At 40.3% G+C, this 23730-nt stretch overlaps 1 long non-coding RNA gene across 1 annotated transcript in view; it reads left to right on the top strand.

Annotated features, from left to right (window-relative positions):
• The window catches only part of LOC134299302 (uncharacterized), a 28869-nt gene extending 5406 nt beyond the window's left edge, over positions 1-23463 (top strand). The window contains exons 2-3 of the long non-coding RNA XR_010006487.1: positions 8622-8869; positions 22288-23463. This is a non-coding gene — a long non-coding RNA (uncharacterized LOC134299302). The remainder of the gene's footprint in view (positions 1-8621; positions 8870-22287) is intronic.
• The last annotated feature ends 267 nt before the right edge of the window (positions 23464-23730 follow it).

Here is a 23730-nt window from a genome sequence, read left to right as displayed (position 1 = left end):
AGTTACCATACAGATCACTCCCTCTCTTCCTACCTTTTTTTCCTGCTAGTGCCACTTTGAGTGAACGCACCATGAGCAGCATGCTATAGTCTTATGAATGGGATCTGACAAAAATGATTACCAAGTAAAATGACATAACTCTCACTCTGTGCGTAACTGAGAGTAGACTGCTGGGATTTTTCATTGCTTTCACCAAGTGGTGGAATATTATCTTTTCATTGTTAGAAAAGCTTGTATGGGACAACATGGCAAAAGCATCTTGGAATGCAAGATACTGAGATAAGAGAAAGTGCCAGTTAGCATGAACAGAAAATGTTCGCTTCTGAAGGCAGCCTAGCTTCTAACTATGAACTAACTCCTCATCAGATGAGGTGATCTTAGCATCCTAGGACACTTTCACCCCATCTAGGGGATGGGGACAGACACCAACTACCACACAACATTGTGTGATATCCAGTGGAGGCCCTGCCCACAATTGGGGTGAAAGCGTTGCCGTAGGCTTCCATCCCAACATGGCTTAATTAGATTGGCTGGTGGAAATGACCTGAGTGAAGACTTCAGTTTTCATCTGGGTCAGGCCCTGGGGTATTTAAGGCCCTCTTGGAGCTCAGAGAGGCAATTGTCGTTCTGAATACCATCTCGTCCATCAACCTTAATTTGCTTGAATTTACTTGTGAGAATTTGTGTTGCTATGTGTTTGCTCCATTTTCTCATTACTTTGGGGGGATGGTGTAGGTCAGAGAGTCAGGAATTACATTTATTAACAATTGATCAACTCAATTTAAAGCTGTAATAATAGAGTTGTGGCCAATTGAATGTAGTGTGTTACAGGGCAGTCACACCCTGTAAAACGCAATTATCTCAACTGAGACATTCTGAATAAGATGGCAAGACATGCAATGTCTTCCAGAACTTACAAAGATTACATTTTGGACTATAGCTACCAAAACTTTCCTTGCCAGCATGCTCAGTGTCTATTCTGGTTGGAGAATTATTACCTTGTAGTCCAAAAAGTATTCTCTAATCTCCATATCAAAATATCAGTTGGGAAATTGTCTTTCTACTCCATAGAAAGAGAAACACCTGATGGGTGGCAAAAAGAAGTCAAACTGAGCTAAATATATAGATTGATAGGATATGGAGTTGTTGAGATGGCATGCTACTGCAGTTGAGATTAGATTTCTTGCACTATTTAGAGTTCTGCCTCAATACAAAAGAAGAAGAAAAATTAATCAAAATAAGCAGACCTTACAGCTGGTGTTTTTATGGAACAGATGAATGATAGACTAAAGTGAAGATCAACCGCAAGTGGCAGATCATGAAAAATTCAGTATCAAGATCTTAAAATATATCTTTCTCATGGCAAATTCCTTCTGGCAAGTGAGGAGGCTTAAAACTGTCTTTTGAGTTAATACTAAATGCCTTTGCAATGGTTTGCCGCTATGGTGTGCTGTCTCAGCAGCTGGATCCTTTCCCATCTTCTAAGAGACATCAACCATTCTCAGCTCTACTATAGAAAATCATGTAATTGTCCCCAAATGCATTTCTTACTTTGAGGCAATCACTTACTAATGAAAGTTAGTAGAGTCTGTTTGAGGCGTGACATCTTCATACACTTTGATTTTTCTAAAAAATAAAAAAGCAAAAGAGAAGACAGCATTTGAAGAGGCACGGAGTTTTCCTTTTGTGTTTTTGCGTTATGATGCAATCATTCTTATGAAACAGCTATTTTTTCTCACTGTGAAAGGCTAAATACAAGATACATCAAAGTATTGGAAATTCAAGGGGGGAAAGAACTGTAATTCAGAAATTAATCTTTAAACATTTCATTCAAACCAGGCAAAAATACATGACTTTCTTCTCTATTACACACGTTTGACCATAAATTAAATCTCAGTCCATAGTGTGGTGATACCTTTGTTAGGTAATATGATAGCCGAACGGCTCATATAATCCAGTTCAATGCAGTTAATCTGTATTCTGAAACTGCATTATATGGTAGTGTAGATCCAGCCTGAATTACAGCCATGAAATGGTCAGAATTCAATTCTAGCTTTTCCTAGTTATTATAACTTCAAAAAATAGGAATGGAGAATCATTGGATACTGCTATGGAGAGCATGAATTAAAGTAAATGTTGTATATTTAAGTGTCTTTTTGATATGTGTATTATGCTATATTAGTTCTTCACCCTTGGGACTTTCTAAAATCTTCTGAAAATGATTCATTCACATATATTGGTTATTTTTTCCTTTCCTCTATTGTGCAATCACAACACAATAGAGGAAAAGACTTCTGAATATTGTAACAAAATTGTATCAAAACCTTTACATAAGAAATGTTTTTCTATGTGAACAGAAATGGGGAGAAGGATCAGTATTGAGGTGCCATCAGGGCCGGCCCCACTCATGCGGCAGCTGACGCCGCCGCCTCGGGCGCAGGCCCGGGGGGGCGCCGTCAGGCTGGGCGGGAGGCGGGGCACCGCCCTGACGGTGCCCCGCCTCCCGCCCAGTGCGCCCTGGCCCGTCTGGCCTGCTTGAAAAGGCCAGACGGGCGAGCGGGAGTAGCGTGGGAGGCGGGGCCAGCTCTGACGCCGCTCCCCCCCCCCGCCCAGCGTGCCTTGGCCCCGCCTCCCACGCTGCGTGGGAGGCAGGGCCAAGGCACGCTGGGCGGGGGGGGGAGCGGCGTCAGAGCTGGCTCCGCCTCCCACGCTACTCCCGCTCGCCCGTCTGGCCTTCCTAGAAGGCCAGAAAGCAGCGGAGGTCCCTCCAGGCCGCGATTGCGGCCTGGAGGGACCTCCGCTGCTTTCTGGCCTGGTAGGAAAGGCCAGACGGGCGAGCGGGAGTAGCGGAGGCGGAGCCAGCTCTGACGCCGCTCCCCCCCGCCCAGCGTGCCTTGGCCCTGCCTCGGGAGGCGGGGCCAAGGCACGCTGGGCGGGGGGGGGAGCGGCGTCAGAGCTGGCTCCGCCTCCGCTACTCCCGCTCGCCCGTCTGGCCTTTCCTACCAGGCCAGAAAGCAGCGGAGGTCCCTCCAGGCCGCAATCGCGGCCTGGAGGGACCTCCGCTGCTTTCTGGCCTTCTAGGAAGGCCAGACGGGCGAGCGGGAGTAGCGTGGGAGGCGGAGCCAGCTCTGACGCCGCTCCCCCCCCCGCCCAGCGTGCCTTGGCCCTGCCTCCCACGCAGCGTGGGAGGCGGGGCCAAGGCACGCTGGGCGGGGGGGGGGAGCGGCGTCAGAGCTGGCTCCGCCTCCGCTACTCCCGCTCGCCCGTCTGGCCTTTCCTACCAGGCCAGAAAGCAGCGGAGGTCCCTCCAGGCCGCAATCGCGGCCTGGAGGGACCTCCGCTGCTTTCTGGCCTGCTAGGAAGGCCAGACGGGCGAGTGGGAGTAGCGTGGGAGGCGGGGCCAACTCTGGCCCCGCCCCCCCGCCCAGCGTGCCCTGGCCCCGCCTCCCACGCAGCGTGGGAGGCGGGGCCAGGGCACGCTGGGCGGGGGCGGGGCCAACTGTGGCCCCGCCCCCTCACTAATCGCCATGGCCCCGCCTCCCACGCAGCGTGGGAGGCGGGGCCAGGGCGCGGGAGGCGGGGCCGGTGGCGGGGGCGCTTTTCAGCACCCCCGCTTCCCATTAAAAATTATCTCCGGCCGGCCCTGGGTGCCATAGCCCCTATTCAAGGGTAGGGCATTGAGATGCTATGGCATCGGTTCAAGGGCAGAGAAGCTGAAAGAGTGTTGAACCTAGCTGGGTTACATTCATCCACATAACAGAATTATAACACTGTAATTCCACTTCAACTGTCATAACTATTTCCCATGGGATCCTGGATTGGCACTTTAGACCTCACAGCCAGAAAGCTTTGTACTAAAATCCCCAAATTTCCAAAGGATACTGCCATGGCAGCTAAAGTAGACTGAAAATTGTAATTGTGTAATTGGAAAGTGCCTTTATTATTTACTGAGTGTAAAATCTGCACTGAATTATTACTCACCCTTCAGAGAAAAAATGGTAGATATCTTTAAAGTATGACTGCTTTTCAATTACTCGTCCAATATAATTTCTTCTTGACAAAAATCTACAGAATATGACTGTAATTTCAGGGAACAAAACAAGCTGTGCAAGCACAAACAAAGGCCATAATAACTGTAAGCACTATAAAAATAATAATAAAGAAACCTGTAAGCTGACTGATGGGGGCACCAAAGGTACACTTCTTGCTATCTAGCTTAGTCACGTGTATTATCTGGTGTCAGGCCCATAGCCAGAAAAAACATTCAGTAGGAGTTGAAACTTTTTTTCTCTGAGATGACATTTCAGGTCAGTGTCTCTTGATCTGGCACAGATCTCAACAAGACCCTGAAATTACCATCATTATGCAAAGGTTCTTCACTGGTAATAGATCCTGAATCATTGCTCCCTCTTTAAATCAGTTCTTGCCAGCCACAAAGGACAATAGTTTCCACAACAGGCAGAAGTTTCCTTCTGTTTTCTTCTGCTTTCTTCTTATTTCCTTTATCTTGATGATGGGTTACATCAAGACGTTTTCAACTGTGAATTAGCAAGAAGTTTTCAGCCATGCACAAGTTGTTCTGATGGTACTCTGTTTTTTTGGTGCCTATTGAAGGCTTCTATTGCATTCTTCCAACTCACAAATGATTTAGCAACCAATGCACCAAGCTTTTGATGATCACCTTTATCCCCAAATTTTCTTCCAACCACCATACAGTACTTTCAGAGATCACTTTGTACATGCAATGAGTGGGCTAACCAGGGAAATCTGCTGAACCATTTGGGTTGAAATCTTAGATGCCTCTCCGTATCCACAGGAAATACATATCCTGGCAATGGAGTCTGTGGATTTGCACTCATTGAGCTTTCACTTGGTCATCAGAAACAGTCTTGTTCATATAAAGTTCAAGGTCTAACAATGACACAGCTTCTTCTCTTTTCTCCTGTTCCATTGGCAGGGCTTCGGTTGGATGAACCAGTGGGAGACACCTCAGTTTCCACAGTTTCCTCAGTTTTCACCTACAATCCAGGTCAAATACAACCACCACCTCGTGCCCCGCTCTGCCTTAGGCCTTGCCTGCTGGCTACCACATTTTGGCAACTTCCACTATGGCCGCTTCCATTATGTCAGCTATTGCTGCCACTGCAATGTAAATTGGTAGAAAAGATAGGTAATGATAGTGTGGATAATGAAAATGTGGTTGAGATAGTGCTTGCAGTTCTGGAGGGACTCTAATTTTTGCTTCTCATATACTTGGTGTGGGGATTTGGTTAACCAGTTAAAATTCATGAGTAAACCAGGTTTTTCTTTTTGACCTGAAAAATTCAGGGGTGGTTTTAACCCCTAAACTATCCCCTTGGCTATAGGCTTGTCTGTTGTGGTTTGTGATATCCAGGAGAAAATGTCATCCCATAATTCCTGTATATATTCATATATCCACCACAAGCCAAGTAAAGCACTTCCAATCTGAAACCTGACCAGCAGTTTGGAAGAGGTTGGCAAGGTATAATTTAATTGTTCCAGCATTTGGTGCCAAATGTGTATTAGTTCTAAATGCATTTTCTCATTGCAGTTTATACAAACTGATGCAGCTTCTTTGGCCAGATTGCCTTCCACTGTTTATCAGCATGATCACTCCCCCAAAATCCATTTCCTAAGCTGTCTTGAAATTTCCTGGTGATCTATTTTTCAGACAGCGATAGCTGTTGAAGCTGTTTTTTGGCTTGTCTTGTGACTCACTTTCAATCCAATCACAGAATTACCAGGGAGTAAGCTTCATTGAACTCAATAGGTCTCTCTTCAGAATAGATATGGATTGTGCCGTTAGTGATCAAATTGCCTTATTGCGTTATATAAATAGCAAAGCCTTATGACTGAAGACTTATAACTCAACCTACTTTTAAGATCATCCCCCCTTGTTATGTCTTTTCACTCGGTTATTGATTTTTCTCCCACCAAGATCTATCTGATTCTGTGGTTAGGTCTTATGCTGTTCATATTTTTCAGGATCATTGAACTGTGGATGGTTCAGAAAACATATAATTGGGAAAATAGAAAGAGCAAGAAGTCTGCTCTAGGGGCTTCACACTCGCACTGTGCTTTTTTTTTTTTTAAAGCATTCTGAATCTTTTCCAGGGCCTTCTTCTGAAGGAAGAAATTCAGTACCTTTCCTGTACCTTTTAACTGTCCCCGTTTAACTGAGACAGTTTAGGTTGATCCTCACTGTCCTATTTCCTCAGCTGTTATGAAAAACGTCCCAATTTTTCTCTTTAACTCACACCTCTCTTTATTTTCGCCCTTCCTCTTTGGCTTACTTCAATAGCAAAAATGCAAAAATAATTTTCATGAAATTAATTCAGGGAGGCTGAGGAGGACAGAAGGGATCGTTCCCAGCACTTTCCAGTAGGCTCAGATAAAGGCAAACATCTGCAGGCTATCCTACCTTTGGATAAATTATACTATACTTTGTGCCTCCAAATATCTTATTTGCATGATCAAAAGGAATAAACACCTTATGAAAAGCAGGGGAAGAGGATATTCCTGACACTTAAGAACTTTCCTTGAAGAGATTTTCTTTGAATCCAGATATTTGTCACAGATGTTCTCTCAATCTCTCTAACACAGATACATGGATTCTCCCCATATTTCGATTCTCCCTACAACAGTATCAACATTGTTGAGATACATCCATGGTTTAAATTTGTTTTCCTCCTCCACTTACTTGATTTTTAGATTTGCACATACCTTATAGTTTAAGTCTTTTTGAATTACTAAACCTCTGTGCATACAAGGGTTGTTCCGCGTCACAAGAAAAAAAACCCAGAAACGTCTGGAGATTGATCATAAGGAGAATGTTTTAGAGCATTCCTATTCCACAGAGCAATGCTCTGTTTCCAATAATCATTGTATGTACTTAGCGGTAGATCCCAATAAGTACCATGGGATGTACTGCCAGGTAAATGTGCAGAGAACTGTTCTGCAGCAAAAACTTTTACCATAGGAATGTCCAAGCTGAGTTCAAGAAAGAAAGAGGCACAGGGGAACATAGTGCATGCACATGTTGGATAATAGAGCATATGAAAGAATTTCAAAAGAAAATCCATCGGTGATTTATATATTATAGTAAAGCTTTTAAATGCATAAATCGCATAAAACCATGGATCATTCTGGGGGGAAATTATTTTCTGAATGCATAACCAGTACTAAAGATAATAGACCACTGTTAAGACAGAATATTGAGGTAAAATTCCTTTCCAAGTGGCAAGGGGGTTTGAAAAGGCTGTATTTAATGGGATAATGGGATTTGTAATTTGGTGAAGTACCAGCACTCTTTGGCAGAGAAGGCTAAAGCCCTTGAAAACTATAGCTCTTATGGTTCCATAGCACTGAGCCATGGCAGTTCAAGTGATGCCAAACTGCATTAATTCTGCAATGTAGATACACTCAGAGTCATCAATGCACTAATATCATTTCCTTCTCTCTTTCCTTTTATATCACTCTTTGCACTCTTTCCTTACAGCAGTGGAACCTTGCAATATCTGACAATTTCAGCCGTTATTCTATAGCAGCATTTGTCGCTTTCTTGACATAATCTTTTGAATTATTTTATATAAATAAATCATTTCTTTTTCCTCATTTGGAGACCATACCTTTATACTATTTTCTCCCTAAAATGCTGTCATGTTTCCCAGGTCCTTTTGAGGAATTATTGGGCCTTCTTGCTGAAATCCGGATTGCAAATTGCTGTTTTGAGACAGAAAGATGTTTTACAATTTTACAATTTTTCTTTTGCAATCTCAGAGGCTTTAAAATTTTGCTTTATATTTATTGTTTTATAGCAGACCACATTGAACTAGGTACAATTCCATTTTCTTCACTTAATTTTTATTCATAAGTATTCTCTTCCATTCCTCATGATTCAGGATGTGGTTCACTTTTCTATATTACAGATGAAAAATGGGTCTCCTATATCTAGAGTCTAGGATATTAATATTTATTATGGGCTGGAGGATACAAGGCAGAAATAAGAGTCAGTCAAAGTCACATTATGTAAATACAAATGCCAATTCTTGCATCACAACAACTATTGCAGTCATCACTTTTCATGTTCACCAGATGGGAGACAGCAACAAGTTCCTCTTTTAAAGATGATCATAAACATAGTGAAATAATCTGCTTGTTTTAAAAGTTGTAGATTTTCCTAACTGGAAATCCCAGAAATGCCATCTTAGATTTTGCTGCATATGAAGACTTTTAAAGGGTTGCCTAGATAGACTGAAAAATGTAACTTGGAGTATAAGACACAATATGTCAGTGAGAGGTTATGGATGCAACTATTGGACTGCTTTGCATTTCTAAAGAGTAACTTCATACACTACCAACAATTTAATCAGGAAATGTGCCAAGAGATTTGCAAATGAACATTTATTTGAAAATGACCAGTCACTTATGTTGTTTTTAAAAATTTAACATATTTGGAACAAATGATAGACAGTATATTAAACAGAGGATGAAGTCTCTAAGTCCCAAGAAACAAGGAAGCCTTGTAATACGTCAAATATATTGTCTTAAAGTAAGAACTCTATTACCTTCTAAATGTATTTCTATATTGTATTTCATAGAATCAAAGAAGTATAGAGTTGGAAAAGACCACAAGTCATCCAGTCGAACTCAAGTTGCTCCTGACATGAGAAAAAAAAATCCAGTCGAACCCATGACTATGCAGGAATACATAATCAAAGCATTCCTGACAGAGGACCATCCAGCCTCTAATTAAAAACCTCCAAAGATTGGGATTCCATCACACTCCAAGACAACACATTCCACTCTTGAACCGCTCTTACTGTCAGAAAGTTATGGCAACCCTAAGGTGAGCATTTTATGGGATTTTATTGGCAGTAGCCTGTTATCTCATGTACCTAATCTAATTTTTTCACTGAAAAAGGCATCTCAAACTTAGATGGTGAATGGAACTTTCCTTATAGTTAGCATACATAATGGTGGGGTTTTTTTCGTGTCAGGAGCAACTTGAGAAACTGCAAGTCACTTCTGGTGTGAGAGAATTGACTGTCTGCAAGGACGTTGGCCAGGGAACGCCAGTATGTTTGATGTTTTACCATCCTGTGGGAGGCTTCTCTCGTGTCTCCACATAGGGAGCTGGAGCTGACAGAGGGAGCTCACCTGCTTTCCCTGGATTTGAACCGCCGACCTGTCAGTCAGCAGTCCTGCTGGCACAAGGGTTTAACCCAGTGTGCCACTGCAGGCACTGGGTTAAACTTGCAGTTTCTCAAGTCACTCCTGACACGAAAAAAAATAGTGGTGGTAAAGGATATTAACTTATGCCATAGTCATAGTAAATGAGGTTAATTTATCCCACATTGCATCTGTCAAATCAATTGACACAGCTCATACAGGCATTTCAATACATTTCAGTATTTAGTAGCATTTCCAATACATTAAAATACATATAAGGCATTTGAACACCTATCTCTTCCGGCAAGCCTACCCAGTCAGCTTTAATGATGAATTTTAAACTTTCATCTTGTGTCCACTATATTTTAAGCATTGTTTTGTGTACTTTAATATATGTATTTTGTAGAAATAAAATTAAATATGTGTATTTTATATAATGACTAGCTGTGCCCAGCCACGCATTGCTGTGGCGAAGTATGGTGGTATGGGAAATAACGTATTGAGGAATTGGTGGTAGTTAAGGTAAAGGGTAAAGGTTTTCCCCTGACATTAACTCCAGTCGTGTCTGACTCTGGGGGTTGGTGCTCATCTCCATTTCTAAGCCCAAGAGCTGGCGTTGTCCGTAGACTCCTCCAAGGTCATGTGTGATGGAGCGCCGGTACCTTCCCACCGGAGCAGTACCTATTCATCTACTCTGATTTGCATGTTTTTGAACTTTAGGGTTGGCAGAAGCTGGGGCTAACAGTGGGAGCTCTCTCCGCTCCCCCAATTCAAACCTGCGGCCTTTCGGTCCAGAAGTTCAGCAGCTCAGCGCTTTAACACGATGCGGCATCAGGGGATATTATTTCCTAAAGCTTGTGAATATACAATATTTCTGATTTAATTTTTTTTCTGTTGGTGGCAAGTATAAATGCTGCAATTAGGCAAAATGATTAGCATGTAATGGCCTTGCAGCTTTAAAGGCTGGCTGCTTCCTCCCTGAGTGAATTTTTGTTGGGAGGTGTTAGCTGGCCCTGATTGTTTCCTGTCTGGAATTCCCTTGTTTTCACAGTGGTGTTCTTTGCGATATTTTATGTGCTTCTATTATCTGTGGCCCTAAGAAAACAGAGGATTTGCCAGACTTTGGTGATAGGAATACTTTGTTGGGAGTGCATATTTTTCAGATATGGCACCCAGTGTGCCAATCACCACCGGGACCACCTGTACTGTTTATGCCAGAGCCTTTGCAGTTCAATTTTGAGGTCTTGATAATGGCTGAGTTTTTCCTGTTGTTTTTCGTCAATCTGACTGTCACCTGGTATAGCGACATCAATAATCCAAACTTTTTTTCTTTTCCACAACCGTGAGATCTGGCATGTTATGTTCCAAAACTTTATCAGTCTGGATTCAAAAGTCCCACAGTATATTTGCGTGCTCATTTCCCACTACCTTTGCAGGTTTGTGATTCCACCAGTTCTTTACTGCTGGCAGGTGGTACTTGTGACATAAGTTCCAGATCATCATCATCATCATCATCGTCATCATAATACAGTTCTGATCCTTCTCAACTTAGTTCAAAATTGCAAGACATTTACATGGATTTGTTTTCATTCAGCAGACCCATTGTTACAGAGAATAAACTCTGTTTAATTGTAAATAAAGTTTCACCCATCCTGGGTTAAAGCAAACAGCGACAGTTTCTAGGTAAACCAAATCAGATCTGCTGCCTTATTTCTACCTTTATTGGATTTGTTTGTTTGCTTGTCAGACAACCACATGATAAGTTCAATAGGTCTCATTTTAATGCAGTTACAGAGTTCAAATTCTTGATTTGGCTCCTGTTGGAGGAAATGTGGCGTGGCTGGGTTGGCCACATTTCCATTTGTTAAATGTGAGATTTCCATTTATTTTTACTTCAAGAAGCCAGTCACTAGGGTGGCATTGCATAACCAGGTGTCTGTTTAATATAGTTACCACTTTAATATAGTTCTTTGATGTCTATTATTTTGAATTTAGTTGGCTGAATACCCAGGAAAATATTTCAAGCCTACACGTTTAACTTTAATATTTCTATATTGTAGCACTTTTTGTCTTGCAACTTTTAACACTTTTAACTCTTAAAATTGCAATACAAGATGTGAGATGGCAAATAATTGTTTTTTGAATTTATGTTGTTTTTTGTTATTATTATTCAAATAATTAGTATCTTAGCATCTTTCCTCACCATTGTACTGCTGCACTAGAAAAAATGACAGCAGTCAAAACTCATAATGATACAAGAATACATGTAAATCAAATAGTATATTATTTAGATCTATGACATATTTTTCAGTGTACAACTGAAGTTCTCTGTTTACATTATCTACATAAATTCAAGCTGCAGAGAACATTCCTTTTTATCTATCTAGTTGCTATATATACTCATGTATAAGTCTAGAAATTGACCCTAAAAATCCTGAGCTAACTTATCCATGGGTCAATGTAACTCTTTTTTTCTTTTTTTCTTTTCACTGTTGAGTTGAGTCTTGAACTGGGAAGAAGATGATAGGACATTAATAAATCATCCTCAGATATTGCTCTGATTTGTGATGTCCCAGAACACTAAATAAAAGTCCATCTTAATGAATGGGTTTATGTATCATCCATCAGATAATCATCTAACATAAGTTAGCTTTGATAATGTTTTATGATCTATCATATTGCCAGGCCAGTATAAGTCAAAAATGGCTTCATATTGATTTTAATTATTGTTTTTATTGATGTTGATATTTTTTACTGGGATAATTGTTTTATTGCTTTGTTACTGTTATTTGTTTGTTTTATCGGGCCAGGCCCCATGTAAGCTGCCCCGAGTATCTTCGGGGAGATGGGGCGGGGTATAAAAATAAAGTTATTATTATTATTATTATTATTATTATTATTATTATTATTATTATTATTATTATTATATCACGAAACAGCGGTGGCATGATGAGTTAAACCCTTGTGCCGGCTGAACTGCTGACCTGAAGGTTGGGTTGCTGACCTGTTGTTTGGTGGTTCAAATCCACGAGAGAGGGTGAGCTCCCGTCTGTCACTTCTAGCTTGTGGGGACATGAGAGAAGCCTCCCAGTAGGATGGTAACATATCGGGGCAACCCCTGGGCAATGTCGTTATAGACTACCAATTCTCTCACACCAGAAGTGACTTGCAGTATGTTCTCAAGTCGCTTCTGACACGATAAAAAATGCAACAGCAAAAACACTCACATGTCTTTAATTCTGGAGTAGATTAGGCATCGGAAGACCCTGACGAAGAATGAGGGAGTTGCATTGCCTCCTTTCTTCCAGAAGTGGATAGTAGCTTCCATGCCAACAAGGCAGCAAATTCACTCTGTCTTTTACCATGATCTGTAACAAGGCTAATTAAGATGCTGAACATTTAAAGTCTGCATTAATATCTGGAGTGTATATTTTGCCTCACTGGCAATGGGGTGCACCTAACACTGCATAATTGATGCAGTTTGATGCCACATTAACTGTCATGACTCAATATGATGGAATCATGGGATTTGTAGCATGGTGAGCCACCAGTTCTTTTTGGCAAAGAAGGCTAAAACTGCAACTCTAGCATTGAGACATGGCAGTTAAAATGGTGTCAAACTTCATTAATTAGATCAGGGGTCCTCAAACTTTTTAAGCCGAGGGCCGGTCCACAATCCTTCAGACTGTTGAGGGGCCGGATTATCATTTGAAAAAAAAAAAATACAAACATTCCGATGCACACTGCACATGTCTTATTTGTAGTGCAAAAACAACAACAACAACAACAATGAAAGAACAATACAATATTTAAAAATAAAAACAATTTTAACCAACATACATTTATCAGGATTTCAATGGGAAATGTGGTCCTGCTTCTGGCCAATGAGATAGTCAAGTTAATTAGGGTTGTGGTTGTTGTGGTTGTTGTTGTTGTTGTTGTTGTTGTGTGCCTTCAAGTCATTTCAGATTTGGGCGAGCCTAAGTCTAAAATGTATTTATTTATTATTTATTTATTTACTGCATTTATTTACTACATTTGTATCACACCCTTCGCACCCCAAAGGGGACTCAGAGTGGCTTACAAATTATATGTGCATACAATATATTATATTATTAGCATAGCACAATATTAGCATTATATATTACTATATTGAAGTATACTGTAATATTATTAGTAATATTATATGTAATATAGAATAATTAATACTATTATATGGTATTATTATTAGTGTTATATTGTATTACATTATAATATTATTATCAATATTATATGTATATACAATATATTATATTATAAAACTGAGGGCGGGGCCAGGTAAATGACCTCGGAGGGCCGCATCCGGCCCCCGGGCCTTAGTTTGGGGACCCCTGAATTAGATGCACCCATAGCAGCTGCCTCCTGCTCCTGGAAAGAGTTCTTTCATTTGTAAAACACACAACAGTGAGCCAAGTCATCACACTTCTTTTCCTACTTGTTAGATTCCATGAACAAAGAAATAAGCCATGTTTGAGGTTTTCTTTTTCTGTCTTTTTTTTTTCCTTTAGCTAATCTTCCTTGTCAGTGAGTTGCGACTGCAGATTCTTTTTCCGAATTGCTTTGAACTCGAGAGCATACATTTCAATGAATTGCTCTGTTCTAATCTGGTTAAAATGGGTGGTAAACACATATTTTCCAGTTTTAAGGGCGAAGGGGAATCTGCAAGGTCCAGCTGCCCTGAATCACTATGGAGTGCTTGTTTTTCTCATGTAGGATTGCAACTTTAGATAACAAGTAGAGGTTATACCTATCAGGTGCTTCAAAATTTATTCGAAAGAAGGAGAATGTTGTGTCAAGGGCGGATGGGTAAGCTATATCCGCTTTCACAATCCCAAGTCATGTCCTGCCTTAATATTTGTGTGTAACCTTGTATTCTGGTAAACATCACTCATATCATGTAACGTCAAATACCATATAAATAAGATCAAAAGTATCATAAAATCCAAAAGGATCATTATGGTAGCTAAAACAACACAGAGTAACAGGTTTACTAGAGTTCACATAAGACCTATGAAGTGTTATTGTCAGTTGGTAAGTGTGTGGATGAGCAGATGGGAAAGGAATTTTAAGCAATGAGTAGCAAAAAAATGCAGTGAAAACTCTCTTTCTCTCTCTCTGTGCCTTCAAGTTGCCTGTTAATTTATAGTGACCCCATGAATCATATAGGGAAGGAATTATCAGAGGAGGCTTTGCCAGTTCCGTCTTCTGAAATACAGCTTATAGTACCTGTGATTCATTGCAGTCTCCCATCCAAGTACTAGCCAGGGTTGACTTTGCTTTGCTTCCAGGATCAGAGAGTGTCTTTTGGATATTTAGGCTGATCAATTAAAACTTTAGTCTGTGACAATTTTATTAAGCCATAAACTTGCAAAAATCATTACAAAACAAATCAACGTCAGTGATACATACAAATATCCAAACACTGGTAAGCTAGTTATACTTTTAGTAGATTTTTTTCAAAAAACCTATAACCTTGATTCAGGCCAGATATTATAAGCCTGAATTTCTGATGTTTCTGATTCAGTTACAGTGTTCCCTCACTTATTGCTGGGGTTAGGTTCCAGGACCACCCACAATAAGTGAAAATCCGCAAAGTAGGGGCGCTGTATTTATTTTAATATTTATACATCATTTTAGTAGTTATACACTATTTTAAGGCTTTATCAACCAATTGTGTGTTGATAAATCGCCTCCTTCAGTAAAGCCTCTACTAGGTCTTATTTTCAGGGGATGTCTTATTTTCAGGAAAACAGGGTAACAGTCCACATTGAGATGTACAAATAGTGTGCTTCTCTATTTTCATCTTGTGCTGACAGTGTCCCTTATGAAACAGACCAGAGCCCCTAACAATTCTGGGACAGAGAGTGCTTGGTGGAGTTTTTTCCTGAATCCAGAAAATGCTAACAACATAGGAAGCTAGTAAGTCTTCAGAGTATTATTGCGACAAGTAGAAGGCTAATTGCAGATAAGATGGGATTTAAATCTAGTAATAGGCCTTCTCACTAGAGATCAAATCTTCAGAGATCTCATTAAAACTAGCTTTGTGCAGTTAGCCCAGCTAATAAAAGTGCCTTCTTTGGTCATTAAGTTGCACTATGCAACAGAATATTTCTATAATGGTGTGAAATGTCAGCTGCTGTTATTTCTGTGAGCATAATAGTTGATACGCAGCCTTCTGCATCACCATGGGTTTTTTTAACATAAAATTGGAGGGAAATTACAAATATAAATAAACTGATCAGCATCCTAAGTGTTCCAGATGCATGAGGAATGAGAATAAAATAAAAGAAAGTCTGGTTGGAATTGCATAGTTCTTATGGAACAAAAATAGATAAAATGACAATGAACTGAGGACCTTAAATTGAAAATTGAAACTTTTGGCCACCATTTTGGTGTAGGTTCCCAATGCCAAAGGGCTCTTTGCTCTGGGATTGGCCAGTTCCTTGGGCAAATCAGTGTGTGGACTGAGGGTGCTTTTTGTGCAATATTCCCTTATTTAGGCAACAGGAAACTGAGCCTTTGACCATATATAAAAAAGAGGTGTACATTTCTCACTTGCCAGACAGGTCATGAGCTAATTCTAGGTGCTAGAGATAAGTTAAACTATAAAACCATTGTTCTAAAAAAAAAAGCCATTGTCTCCCTTACAACTAGGCTAGGCTATGTCGCACCTCAGCCTTGATTCACCTTGCTCTAACACACAAACTCCACAGCAGGTTTGAGTCTATTTAGTTTATTAAAGATAGCAAAAGTAAAACACCAAAAGTCAGTTATTTGAGATATAAGTCCAGAGCTTACAAGAAATAAACAACATCCAAAGAGAACATGCCAAATTCCAAGAAACATAGATACATGGGCTACAATATAATCCAAAGCACAGCAGGAAAACTGAAGCTTGCTTCTCCAGTAGCGAGAAAGTTGCTTTGACAAAAGCTTTTCCCCGAATGCACCCCTTTTAACACTCTTTGCAAAACATGAAAGCATTTCTCTGCCCCCTCACCTCCCCGCGCCTGTTTGCAATTCTCACACTATGCTGTACCCTCAATTCCAAATGCTCAGCTCTATCTAAGGAGCCCATCTCATCAAGGTCAGCTTCCTCGTTATTTCACTGAGACTCGTTATTAAGCTGGGAACCTTCTATCCTCCTTCTTCCGTTCCCATGTCAGTGTACACCTGGCTGGCTTCAGTGGCTTCAGGGTCATCAACTCCAATCCTCCCTGTGGGAAACTGAACCTGCACTCTCTGTTCCTCATCTTCCAAATCTACAGGCCTTTCGGGGAGATTCTGAACCTGAATCCCTCTTTCCTCATCAGAGTCAATCTGAGGTTCAAGCTATCCCTTACAACATGTGTGTGAACTTTTATTTTTATTCTTCTTCTGTAAGTGTCATGCCCCATGAAAGACCTTCACTGTTTACCCATAGTTAAGCCCTTTTAAGTTAGAGGGATTAATATTTCTTGCACAGCTTCTTGGCGGGGTGGGGTCACCTCTTTGCATTTAAAGTCTCTGTCACTCTGCCCCTTTAAGAATCCCCTCAGGGGTGGAGCTTCAGGCAAGGCACTTCTGGTTCTTGGAAGAGTCAGCCTTTTTCATGACCGGAAGGTGAAGAGAGAGGAAGGCCAGAAGGCTGACAAAATAGCATGTCTGTTCAGAGCTGTATGAGTTGTATTCAAGCCCAGTCAGAGTAAAAGATTCAAGAGCCTCAGTTCAACCAGAACTGGGTCTATTTCTCAAAAACTTTTACCTCTCCTCATAAAGAAGTGGTTCCCAACCTTTGGGCCTCCAGATGTTTTGGACTTCAACTCCCAGAAATCCCAGCCAACGTACCACCTGTTAAGAACTGTGGGAGCTGAAGTCCAAAAACCCTGGAGGCCCAAAGATTGGGAGTCATTGTCATAATTTGTAATGAGACTCAGGAGGAGGTAAAGTCTAAATCTTTTATCAGCTAATACATTCTTGTTTTCATTCAACTACATAGTCTCCAATCTGTTCCCTGCACAGCCAGTTCACCTTCCAAGTAGTTAAGATAATGTGAGGGCAGAACAGTAAGCCTGAATAAACCTTATTTTTGATCCAAGAAATATGTGGTCACCTTGCTTGTTCTTGAAGCTTCTGAAGCTGGCCTGAGGGTGACAAATCTATGAGATAGGATTCTGGTTAACTGTTTTTTTCACATGGCATTGTAAAACCAGAGTCTGCAAGTGCTACATTTTGGACAACAACTTTCAGATTCTCCCAATGGTGATGCTGGGAAATACTGGGAGTTGTAGTTCTGCACAAATGCACACACAAAAATTTCAAAGCACTGATCAGAACGTACTCTCCACACCCCTCCCAAATATTGCAGTAAACACAGCTGAGCATATTGAAGGGAATGCTTAAATTCCTAAAAATGTCTATAGTTTTGCTAATACCTTTTTATAAATGTTCAAATAAGCAAACAAAAAATACCTCCTTTAAAAATGATGAATGCATCTGTACAACACTGTATTAATACTTTAATGTCATTTTATCTGTCTCGTTTACATCATGGGATCAGTAATTTGGTTCCCAATCCTCTGAACTATGCCAAAAGAGCTCCCTATCAGATAGTGTAACGTTTCCCAACAAACTACAAACCCTAGGCTTTCCATAGTATGGAGCCATTCTAGTAATAAATGTGATTACACACCTACAAATAGGTGAATCTTTGAGGAAGGTAGAAAATGGGAATAGGCTAGGTTCTGTAATAATGCAAAGCAGAACAGCTTTTGGAATTAAGGGCCCATCCAAACAGGACCAAAAACTGGTACCTGTCTCAATTTTTACTGGAGGTGTCCAAACAATGCTTCTGGTAAAAGCAAATTAATTGAGATTTCCTTAGTTTGTTCTCAATTAATTAGATACACAATTAGATATCCAGACCTTCCTGAAAGGCTCGGGTCTAATGGGGTATTTGGCCTGTGGGGACTTATTCCCAGGACTATCTGGGGATGAGTCTCCACAGCCATCCCACACCTTTTGGGCTCCTGGCCCCTACCATCCAGCCCCCAATTACTCCTAAAACTTCCTTTAAATGGCCACCAGGGACCTTTTAAAGTAAGTTTTAGGGGTAAATGGGGGGCTGGAGGGGTCGCTTCATGCCATCTCAATTTGTCTTGCATTGACATGTAGCCACTCTCCCCCCTGCGTGGGAAAGCCTGGAGTTTTGGTGGGTGGGTGGGGACTGGAACCCATGCTAAAGTGAGTTGTTAAAACCTGTGCCAAAGTGGGTTTAGCGCTGTCTGGAAGCGCCCTCGGTCATATCATCTGGCATGTGAAGGGTAGGGAAAGCTCTTCAGACTCATCAGATGATTTGTTCCCATCAATGTAGTAAATCATGTCAGAACCATAGTGTATGCTGTAGAAAGGTATCTCTCTGAAATCAAATCCAATGCTTTTCTACTCATACAAGTGTATACTGCTCCTGCTCAAACTAGTGCATTTTACTCCTAACTTTGGACTGCTATCTTGTTTTAAAATTCCAGCACTGGATTTTTTGACACGCAAAATGTACATTTTTCCTGAAAACTGATGTCCTCTGCTTGGATGTGTTAAAGAAGAATCCCCTAGACATTGGGTTTGTGCTAGATCTTTGTTTCAGTTTTTAAAATATATGTACATAAGTGGCATATTTATGTGAAAGCTTAGCAAAAACCACACCTTTACTTTCATGATTTACTCTTATTTGTTATTTTGTCCTTCAGCCATTAGCATGCAGTACATTAAAACTTTATTAAACGTCAGTGTGTTCTAGCTTTAATTGGTGTTTCATTTTCCTTGCTGCTGACAAGGTTTGTCTGCTGGTTTGATACTTATAGTTCTGATATATAGGGCCAAGCAGATTTTGCTGAGACAAAGATTTTGTGAGCATTTGGCAACTGCTGCAGGATTTCCAAAGAAAGTGCAGGCAGCTGCAGAAATCCAAGTACTTCTAAATCTAAGAGTCCCAAATTGGTCAGCAGATTGGGCAAACAGACTTGAGTGACGAGATACATGGGAGTACCAGGTTCCTTAATCTCTCTCAGTCCTTGCAACTATTAAAAATACATAAACCTTTAATCCTTTCTGTCTGGTTTGCCAACATGATTGGCTTCAGTCCCTGTTTTTTAAAGTCTTGCATCTGTGCTTAGGAACAAGAGGGGAAATAGATAACTTACTTACTTCTTTTCCCAATTCCTGTCTGTTTGCGTTAATGAAAATAATACCAAGTAGTCTGTCTTCAAACTTGCTCTCTCTCTCAGTCTCATCTAAAGGTGGGGGCAGGGGGAGATAAAGCCTCAAAATATGCCTCGCTGTGAAGATACTTGCTGTGAAAAGGCATGCTTGATACATTTCCTTGCATCATCATCTTCACAGGCAAAATGATTTTGTTCCTCTTGCTGTGATAGTTCATTCAGAGAACATTGACTTTGAAACAACACGGGGAGCCATAACAGTGAACACTTTCTCCCTTGTTGACATATAATGAGTTGAGTGTGCTTATGTGCTTAAGCTCTGCTGATTTCAGTAGGATTTATACCTGCTTAACTTTTTCTAGTTTCCAGCTTCTGTGTCAAGGCCATTTCCCCATTTTGTATTATGATTATGACCATGCAAACTCCTAGACCTCCTGTTTGGAATTATAGTGAAGGATGGGGAGTAGCTAGAGCAGGGGTCCTCAAACTTTTTAAGCAGAGGGCCGGTCCACAATCCTTCAAACTATTGAGGGGCCAAATTATCATTTGGGAAAAAAATACAAATTCCTACACACACTGCATATGTCTTATTTGTAGTGCAATATAACAATACCAATTATAGAACAATACAATATTTTAAAATGAAAACAATTTTAACCAACATAAACCTATCAGGATTTCAATGGGAAGTGTGGGCCTGCTACTGGCCAATGAGATAGTCAGGTTAATTAGGATTGTTGTTGTTGTGTGCCGTCAAGCCATTTCAGACTTTGGGTGAGCCTAAGTCTAAAATTAATTATTTATTTATTTACTACATTTATATCCCACCCTTCTCACCCCAAAGGGGACTCAGAGCAGCTGTATGTACATACAATATATTATTAGCATAGCACAATATTAGCATCATATATTACTATATTGAACTATACCACTATACTGTAATATTATATGTAATATATAACATATAATTAACATTATTATATGGTATTATTATTATTATATTGTATAACATTATAATATTTTTATCAATATTATATGTATATACAATATATTTTATTATTAAAACTGATATAAAAATATTATATTATAAAACTGAGGGAGGGGGCCAGGTAAATGACCTTGGAGGGCCTCATCCGGCCCCCGGGCCTTAGTTTGGGGACCCCTGAGCTAGAGAAAACTTAGTGTTATATGATCAACATTATTCAACCATTAGTGCCTAGTGTTAAAGAGTCAGTAAGAAGGTGCTATGTATTTGGTAACATTAGGTAAAGGTAAAGGTTTTCCCCTGACATTAAGTCTAATTGTGTCTGACTCTGGGGATTGGTACTCATCTCAATTTCTAAGCCAAAGAGCCAGCTTTGACCATAGACACCTCCAAGGTCATATGGCCGGCATGACTGCATGGAGCGCTGTTGTCTTCCCAATGTAGCAGTACCTATTGATCTACTCACATTTGCATACATTTGAACTGCTAGATTGGCAGATGCTGGGGCTAACAGCAGGAGCTCACTCCAATCCCCAGATTCAAACCACCAACCTTTTGGTCAGCAAGTTCAGCAGCTCAGCGGTTTAATCTACTGCATCACCAGGGGCTCCTTGGTAACTTTATAGGGTTGTAACTGCTTACTTTAATACTAAAGTTATATTGGACAGCTTTCAGGTCTTCTCATCTTTCCAAATACAGAATTTCTTAATTGAGTATGGATGGGACAAGACTATTCTTGTGTGAATTTTTGAAGTAGAGCTCACCTAGAAGGGAGTGCTCACACAAGACACAACAGTTGCTACTGATTTTTGTGGGAATTTTGCTTTAAACAGCCTTTCTTCGGCACAGCCTAATCCACTGGCCAGACAGGACAGTGGTGTCACCCCCTTTCTTTACACTCACCAGAGGGGAACCTGTAGATAGAGTTTCCCCCTTTGTTGTGGAAAAACAATCCAGGAAATTTCATCAGTTAAAATATTCCTTTCTACACATGTTTACAGTTATAATATTATTAATCCCACTTTTCAAACAACATATTATTTCTATAACCTGATCAGCAGCTTGATAAAGTGCTGCAGAAAGTAAAGAATAACTCTTCCAAGTTTAATACTATACAGCTTGAGTATCTCTAATCCAGAATGGCTGGGACCAGAAGTATTTGGAATTTTGGATTTGTTTTCAGTCACCCCTCACCCATCTGTATCCATGAATTCTGGATCCGCATATTCAACCATCCATAGCTTGAAAATATTTTTTTAAAATGAAGGTTGATTTTGACATTTAATGAGATTTGAGTTTCCTTGATTTTTTGTATCCACAGAGTAAGGTGGGGTGGGGTGGGGTGGGGTGGGGTGAGGGGACCTAGAACCAAATCCCAGCAGAAACCAAGGACTCACTGTACATAAGGAAATGTCTTGGAGATGGAACACAAATTTATATATGAAATTCATGTATGTTTCATATACACCATAACAATCTAAAGATAATTTTCTATACAATAGTTGTTGTTGTTGTTGTTGTTGTTGTTATTATTATTATTATTATTATTATTATTATTATTATTATTATTATTATTAACAACATTGAGGCTGGGTGGCCATCTGTCAAGGTGCTTTGTTTGTGCTTTTGGTGCACAAAGGCAGAAGGGGGTTGGACTAAATGGACCCCCCATCCCACATCAGAGCCTCCTTCTACCCCACAATTCAATGATACTCTGGCCACCCAAATCCAACTAAGTCCCAAAATAACTTCCACAGGCATGCATCTCCACGTAGAATGCCAAACCATGTCCATAGTTAGGGTTCGCCTGCGAACCAGTGTGCATCTATAAGGTACCAAAATAATCTGACTGTTCTGTGCCCCTTTAATTGGCAGGACATCTGTGCATGCTGTTTGCTGTTCTTCATCCTTCAGACCTGACCATGTTTTGATTGAAAGTATCTTCTCATCTCAAGACAACCATGGAACATTTGCTAATTTGGGCATGTTACCATCTTGAATGAAGAAAAATAGACTGAGGTCTGTTAAACTGTAGCCTATTTTAGCCCTTTCCAGATTACATTTTGGCAGTTTGTTATCACTTACATTATCAGCCCTGATACTGCATGTGATGGGAATGTTGTAGGGTTTTGTATTGAGAATATCTGTTCTGAGCATCAATAAACAATGTTTATGCTGCATTTGCTGTTATGGCAACTGAAGTCTAATCTTAAAATGGACACGATGGAAATAATGGACGCTTCTCTGTCAATGTTGCTATGGAAACACTTTTTTCTTAAAGTAACCCAGTCAGACAGTCAGTCCATAGTGTCACATATCCCACTTGGAAGCATCCTCAGTGTGGCCTACTTTAGTGAGTGGATAGAAATTGGATAGTGATGCTGCTGCTGGAGCTCCACAGGCTTTTCAGAGGCATAAGAGATTACTGTGAAGTGCTGCCTTCCGTACTGTGGGCAAGAAACAATTAATTCAAACAATCTGAAATGAAGGCTGGGAAAGGTCACAAGGCTGATGCATCTAGCAAAGGTGACATTTCAGGGTTCAGCATAGGTCAGCAAAAGGAATTTCCATGCCAAAATTCACAGCAAAGTTCATGGCTTGATGTATTCAAGACAAAATTGCTCCACGGTAATTATCCTCAATCTAAAGCATCTCATATAGGGCAGCCAGAGTTCTGCACATAGAGAGAGATTTTAAAAGTTACTTGCTTACTTTTGAGAATACTACTCCCAAAAAGTAATTTGCCCAACCTCTGTGTATAGCCACCTTGTGCCACTATATCAGGATAAAAGCAGCATACGAATAAAATAAATAAATAGTAATAAATATATAGTGGCTTTCGGGGGAAAATAAGGACACAAATGGCAAATATATCAAGAGCTTGCATTTGGTTTCCTTTGACAACTTCCAAAAATCCAGCTTGTGGCAGAATAAACCACTAATCCCTACTAGGTATGTGCGATCCAGAAGAAAAATGATTCTAAACTCTGTTCAAAAGTAGGGGGCGCTGGCACTTTGTTTCTAAAATAATTTCCAAATTTTGAAGGCAAAACATTCAAAACTTTCTGAAACTTCCGAATATTCTCATGTACCTCGTTATTGTCAATGGGGAAACTTGAGGGGCTTCTCTCTTCATCATTTTTTGAGTTATCCTGATTAAACTTGCAACAGTGGTAGAACACATTTACCACTAGCTCACTAAATTTCAGAACTTTTGACATGCTCAGATTTTTGGTGAATTTTCAGTTTTTTTAAAAAAACATTTTTAATAATAACAAAAATCTGTTCCTCGTTTGAAAGTATTATTTCCTGTTTCAT

This window comes from Anolis carolinensis, chromosome 1 (assembly GCF_035594765.1).
Source record: "Anolis carolinensis isolate JA03-04 chromosome 1, rAnoCar3.1.pri, whole genome shotgun sequence".
Taxonomy (NCBI): Eukaryota; Metazoa; Chordata; class Lepidosauria; order Squamata; family Dactyloidae; genus Anolis; species Anolis carolinensis.
The sequence above is the reverse complement of the archived record's forward strand: the minus strand, read 5'-3'. Positions and strand labels throughout refer to the sequence as shown.